The sequence below is a fragment of the Sphaeramia orbicularis genome, chromosome 15 (genome assembly GCF_902148855.1).
Source record: "Sphaeramia orbicularis chromosome 15, fSphaOr1.1, whole genome shotgun sequence".
Lineage (NCBI taxonomy): Eukaryota > Metazoa > Chordata > Actinopteri > Kurtiformes > Apogonidae > Sphaeramia > Sphaeramia orbicularis.
The window spans coordinates 7,789,800-7,796,543 of record NC_043971.1 but is presented as its reverse complement, the minus strand read 5'-3'; positions in this window follow the sequence as shown (position 1 = coordinate 7,796,543).

Here is a 6,744-nt window from a genome sequence, read left to right as displayed (position 1 = left end):
AATTTTTTGCCCATATGTGACCTGTATTCGATCTGTTAAAGACAGTTTGAACAGCACTAATCTGATTTTTTCAAATCCGACCCAGGCCACTCATATGTGGTCCTAAATCCGATATATATATATGATATTTTGCGATGTGGCGACACGGTAGTGCAGTGGTTAGCACTCGTGCCTCACAGCAAGAAGGTCCTGGGTTCGATTCCAACACCAGTTGATGGGGGTGGGACCTTTCTGTGTGGAGTTTGCATGTTCTCCCCGTGTCTGCGTGGGTTCTCTCCGGGTACTCCGGCTTCCTCCCACCATCCAAAGACATGCACTGATAGGTTAATCGATTAATCTAAATTGCCCATAGGTGTGAATGTGAGAGTGATTGTTTGTCTCTATATGTTCAGCCCTGTGATGAACTGACGAAATGTCCAGGGTGTACCCCGCCTTCGCCCCTATGTAGCTGGGATAGGCTCCAAGCGACCCCCATGACCCTAGTGAGGATAAAGCGGGTTCAGATAATGAATGAATGAATGAATGATTTTGCAATGTGACTTCAGTCTGAACGGCCAGGTCACATTTATCTGACCTTTACATCATTGAAATGCGACTGCGTGAATGAATTCTGTGTCCCAGGAGGAGGAGTGGCGGGAAAAACAACAACAACATGCTGAGAAAAGCCTCCATATTTATGTCCGTAGACAAAGTATGTGCCCGTGTGGTCATATCTTACTCTTTTGCACATGAAGGTCACTTCAGGGTCACATTTCAGTTCATACTCAAAACTGACAAAAGTTGCATTTAATGTGTAATATGAATGAGTACACAAAAAAAATCAGATTTCACCAAAAAAAATCCAAATTGTGCTTTAAGACCTGCTGTCTGAACGTAGCCTTAGAATTAAACTTAGACTTTATTTGTCATTCCAGATTTTACATCAAAAACTAAATTTCGATGCAGTTGGCTCAACAGGCAGCAGCAATAAATACAAACAGGCGCTATATATACAGGATAATATGTACAAGATAGAATAAATATGCATATAAAAACTACAGAACATAGAAAATAGAATATATATGCATATGAAAACTACAGAATACAGAAAATAGAATAAATATGCATATAAAAAAGAACTATGTGAGTACAAAAAAACGATGGTTCTTTGATTAAAAAAAACCCAAAAAAACAACAATTTTCAGTATTGTATATTGCACAGAAAGGCTCAAAGTGAACTCAAAAGTTATTATATCAAAACAGAGAACACTAAAGAAAAATAACATCTTCAGCAAAATTTTAACCGAAAAGACACCAACTGAACATTAAAAAAAAAAGCCTCTATAACCACTGTCATTGATCCAACTTCATGGGTTTTACTGGTGAATCAGTGTGTAATATGAACGAGCACACACACAAAAAATCTGATTTAAACATTGAGTTTTATTCTGTGTTCAGTCAGTGAGTCTGTGTGTTGATTCTTTAATGCAGTGGTTCCCAACCTTTTTTGGTTCGTGACCCCATTTTAACATCACAAATTTCTGCCGACCCCAGACATTCAAAACAGAGACTTTTTTTTTTTGGCTAAAATTAATGTGTTTTTGATCATGTAAATGTTTGCTATACTGTGTTGCAAATAAACATTAATTTTAGATGATATTTAGTCTATGCAATGTATATTATTCTGGACGGAGGCAGAAAAGCCAGGTGTAGATTACTGCACAAAGTGAGAATTTGATTTTCCTTGGTCAGGATATGTACAGTCAGTCCAGCTTGGATTTACAAGGCTGACAATTAATACTGAACAAACAAGAACTCAAACTATGAATTATGGAAGAGCTGCAGCATCTGAAACTGACCACAATGAACATTTGACAGATAAACAGAACCACAGTGCTTCAGTTTCAGCTTCACAGTTTGTCACTAACTAACTTATTTTAGTTATTTATCCCATTTCTTTGCTCTATTTATTATTATTGTGACTTTACACTTTTAAATTTTTAAATTTTATCCCTTTCATGCACAAATTATGAGAACCTTAATCAAGATTTTTTTCCTGAGTGTTTTTATTCCTCTTTAGGCATGAAAAAAAAAAAAAAATTTTTCTTATGAAAAATAAATAAATTTTAAAAAAGTTAAAAATAAATAAATAAATAAATAAAAAATAAAAACATAAAAAATAATAGTAATAATAATAAAAAAAATTCTTAGGAACCTATTTTTCATGAAGTTGCAAAAATGTCCACTCAGCTGGACACCATGCATTTAATTTTTGAAGCGAAGAAACATGCATTTACTGATAATTGTGTGAAAACTATAACTATTACACTCAGGGGAGATCTACACAATTCATGTCAGAAACGATATGTAATGTCTTAAAACTTTCATAAAGATATGTGTAAAAAAAAAAAAAAAAAACAAAACAACAAAATCAATGAATATACAAGAGAACAGCTGTAGAATAAGTGTCCACTGTAGTGACCAGTATACATGAAAGGGTTATGTTCTTATGCTGGTTTTTATCCAGGATTGTTCTTATCTTTTCTGGTTTTTATTGTGTTCTATTGCATCTTGTTTTTATTTATTTGATCTTTTTTATTTATTTTGTTCTTTTACTTATCCATGCTGCTATATTGATGAATGGTGGAACACTGAACACTTTTTGTCCTGTCTGTAAGCGTGATCAAGTACCTGTCTTACATGTTCAACGTATGTATTGTTGTAATACCAAAGCAATCACCTAGACTGCAAACCAAATCTACCTACGGGTACAAATAAAGTAACCTTGACCTTCACCTTGTCATGTCTTGTATGTATTGGGATTGTCTCTCTCAACTCACCATATATTTTTTATTAGTACGTTTTTATTTTGATCACTTACTTGAAATTCCAGGCGACCCCATGTGGGGTCCCGACCCCAAGGCTGAAAAACACCGCTTTAATGGTTTTCGGAAGTTCTGAGTGTGTTCCACATTGACTGTAAACACCAAGGTTATTATCGTTAATGAAAACTAACGAAATGACGAAAACTAGAATGGTAAAAACATTTTCGTTAACTGAAATTAAATAAAAACTATAATTAAAAGAAAAAAATGATAACTAACTGAAACTGTATTGTGTGCTTACAAAACTAACTAAAACAGATAAAATTGTGGATAAAATTCCCTTCGGTTTTGTCTTTGTCAATGTCGGATTGATACGAAATTAATTTATTTCCCTCAAGCAATTTTAGCTGTTGGCACCGTACGATATTTAACAGTCCGTCACATCTCGTCACTTGTGGTTTACAGTCGTCTTCTGGTCCCCGCTCTACTGGAAACATGGAGACTAAAGTTGGGAGTAAGCCGTAGAGTCCTGTCTGGGATTTATTTGAATATGATGGAGAAGAAAAGAAAAGATATAAAAAAAAAACTAAAACTAAGCATTTAGAACAGACCTGGGTAAAGTAAGGCCTGCGGGCCACATGCAGCCCGATGGCTGACCCTGACCGGCCTGCATGAGGTCACTGGCAAATTAACCCTTTCATGGACAGTGGTCACTACGGTGGACAGTTCTCCTACAGCTGTTCTCTTGTATATTCATGGTTTTGTTGTTTTAGTTGCGTATCAGCCAACACGGTGGATGCTTATGCACCATGCCATACACTGCAGTTAATACTATTACTGTAACTTTGCTGTTCTTGATAAACCTGATCTGCACTAACATGTTTAAGTATTTTTTTTATATATATTTTTTGTATTATCTCCATGAAGTGAGTAATAACTAGTATTAGAGTGTGACCCCTAAGGGTTAAAATGAGAGAAAACATCAGATTAGCTGCAATAAAATTATTTTTATTTCATAGATTTCACACAGTATGTCAGTTTTTGATATTGCATTTTAAATACACGTTTCTTTGCTTCCAAAATTAAACACATGGTGGACATTTTTGTAACTCTATGAAAAATAGGTTCGTTTAAAAAAAATTCAATTGCATTGTTTTTTTTTTTGGTCAGGCCTAAAGAGGAATAAAAACACTCAGGAAAAAAAATGTGACTAAGGTTCTCATAATTTGTGCATGAAAGGGTTAAAAGTCAATGCAAATATTTATCAGAGTAATCGATGCAACCAATGCAACAGCACAGCTTTTATTTAGTAGGATCTGCTAAATTAGTGTGTTTTCGCACATACTTTCCCGTCTCAGCATTAAGCTTCTGATTATAATAAAGCTTATTGGTTTGTTGGTCAGTTTCAGCCTATTAAGATGTCAGCTAATGCCAAAAAAAGAAAGAAAGATCGATTAAGAATGCAGAGATTTTAACAAGACATGGACTTCTAAGTATTTTTTCACTGAAGTCAGAAAAGGAACTGAGATATGCAAACAAACAAAGCTGCATTTATGGTTTTTCATGTGAAATTAACATGGAGCTGGTTTTGCACATTTTTGAAAATGTTTTTGTGAATATTCATTAGATAGTTGTATTCTGTGCTCCACATTTTCATTGTATCATTGTACTGTTTCATTTACTGTTTTTATAGAGATATATATTGAGCAGAGCTGCAAGTGAATTAACCCTTTCATGCATTCATTGTGAGAACCTTAGTCAAGATTTTTTTCTTCAGTGTTTTTATTCCTCCTTAGGCATGAAAAAAACAATGCGATCGAGTTTTTTTTTCTATGGAGTTACAAAAATATCCATGCATTTAATTTTTGAAGTAAAGAAACATGTATTAAAACCCAATATCAGAAAGTAATATGAAAACAATGAAATAAAAACATTTTTAATGCTGCTAATCTGATGTCTTCTCACATTTTAACATATTCTAATGCTAGTAATTACTCACTTCATGGAGATAATATGCAAAAAAACCCTTCTTGTCTAACAAATAACAATTGATTTACACTTAAACATGTTACTGCAGATCAGGTTTATCAAGAACAGCGAAGTTACAGTAATGGTCTGAATTACAGTGTATGGGATGGTGCATCAGTGTTCACTGTGTTGGCTGATATGGAACTAAAACAACAAAACCCATGAATATACAAGAGAACAGCTGGAGAAGAACTGTCCCCTGGAGTGGACAGTGCATGAAAGGGTTAATAACTGTCAAAGTTTCTCATGTGGCCCCACAGGAAAATTAATTGCCCACCCCTGATTTAGAAAATAACGAAAACTAATAAAAACGAGCAAACCTGCTCTAAAAACGAATTAAAACGAACTGAATTAGAGAAAAAAAAAGTCAAAATTAAATAAAACTAAACTATAATGACAAATCCAAAACTATTAGAACCTTGGCAAACACTATGCTTTGTGATTACGACACTGATATTTACCGTAACACCATCTTGTATTTCCTTACACATTTAGTAACATTATACAGTACAGACTCCACTATTGTGAGTAGCATTACACGGGGCAGCTTAGCCTGGGCTTGACATCCCAACTCAAGGATTAACAGGGATCAAATCAGGACATTGCACGTGGATAACAAGAAGAAAAATCTGTCTTTACTCTGCAAGGACTGATACATCCTCCTCCTTCAGACTCATTATGCAAAGTGGCTCCTAATAATCACAATGTCCACCCTTAAGGAGGATAAATATATCAATTGCTCACATTTAGATGATTCAAGCTTTGAAATCATTGTGTTACTCCTCTGTTTTTTTAATCAGGATGGACTGACATTTGCTTTTTCTCTTTTCAGATGACAGATGGTGCAATAGTGAGCCAGCATGAATATGTCATTGAGATCTCAGCAGTGTATTATTGAAAGGACATACCCCGGTTTGGAATACAGTCCAGTGAACAATACAATACAGTCAGGACATGCAAACTTTTACAGCTTTAATTTTGCAGGTCTCAGCTTGTACGCGTTGTGTTTAGCTTATTTACTAATGTAGTTCACAGTTTAACCCTTTCATGCATAGTGGTCACTACAGTGGACAGTTGTTCTCCAGCTTTTCTCTTGTATATTCATGGGTTTTGTTGTTTTAGTTCCGTATCAGCCGACACAGTGGACGCTGATGCATCATCCCATACACTGACATTCATACTATTACTGTAACTTTGCTGTTTTTGATAAACCTGATCTGCACTAACATGTTTGAGTGTAAAAAATAAACAATAACAATAGCATAATAATCTGTAAATAATGATGACTCCAAATTTTTCCTTTTTGTTTTAGTGCTGTCAAAATTAAATTATACAAATATGTACATTTGCAAACTATCCAAACAAAAATGATGTGAATAACCTGGAAAAAAAAAAAGAAATTTCTTGAGAAAAATAAGTGCAATTTTAACAATATTACACCTCAACTTACCATTTATACATGCATATTACGGATTGGATCCACAAAGGCACAAAATATTTAATAACAGGAAGAATAGTGTTAAAATTTCACTTTCAAAATTTCAGGTTTTTCACACTGTGTTGTTAAAGGGATAGTTTGTAAATGTTAATATTTTCATCATTTACTATAAGTTTTTACACTAAAATAAGGAGAAAAATTTGGAGTTGTCATTATTTATTTATAGATGTAATGTAATATGTTTTTCACATTAAACTAAGAAAATTTGGAGTCATTATTTATAGGTTATTATGCTATTATTTTAGTTGAGCTCACATTGGTCTGTATGTGGAACCTGAACAAAAACGACTTCGAGATCCTTGATGGTTAATATCTTAAGTGTAATTTTTGCGCTTTGCAAATTCATCCCGCAGGCTGGATTGGACCCTTTGGCGGGCAGGTTTTGGCCCCCGGGCCGCATGTTTGACACCTGTG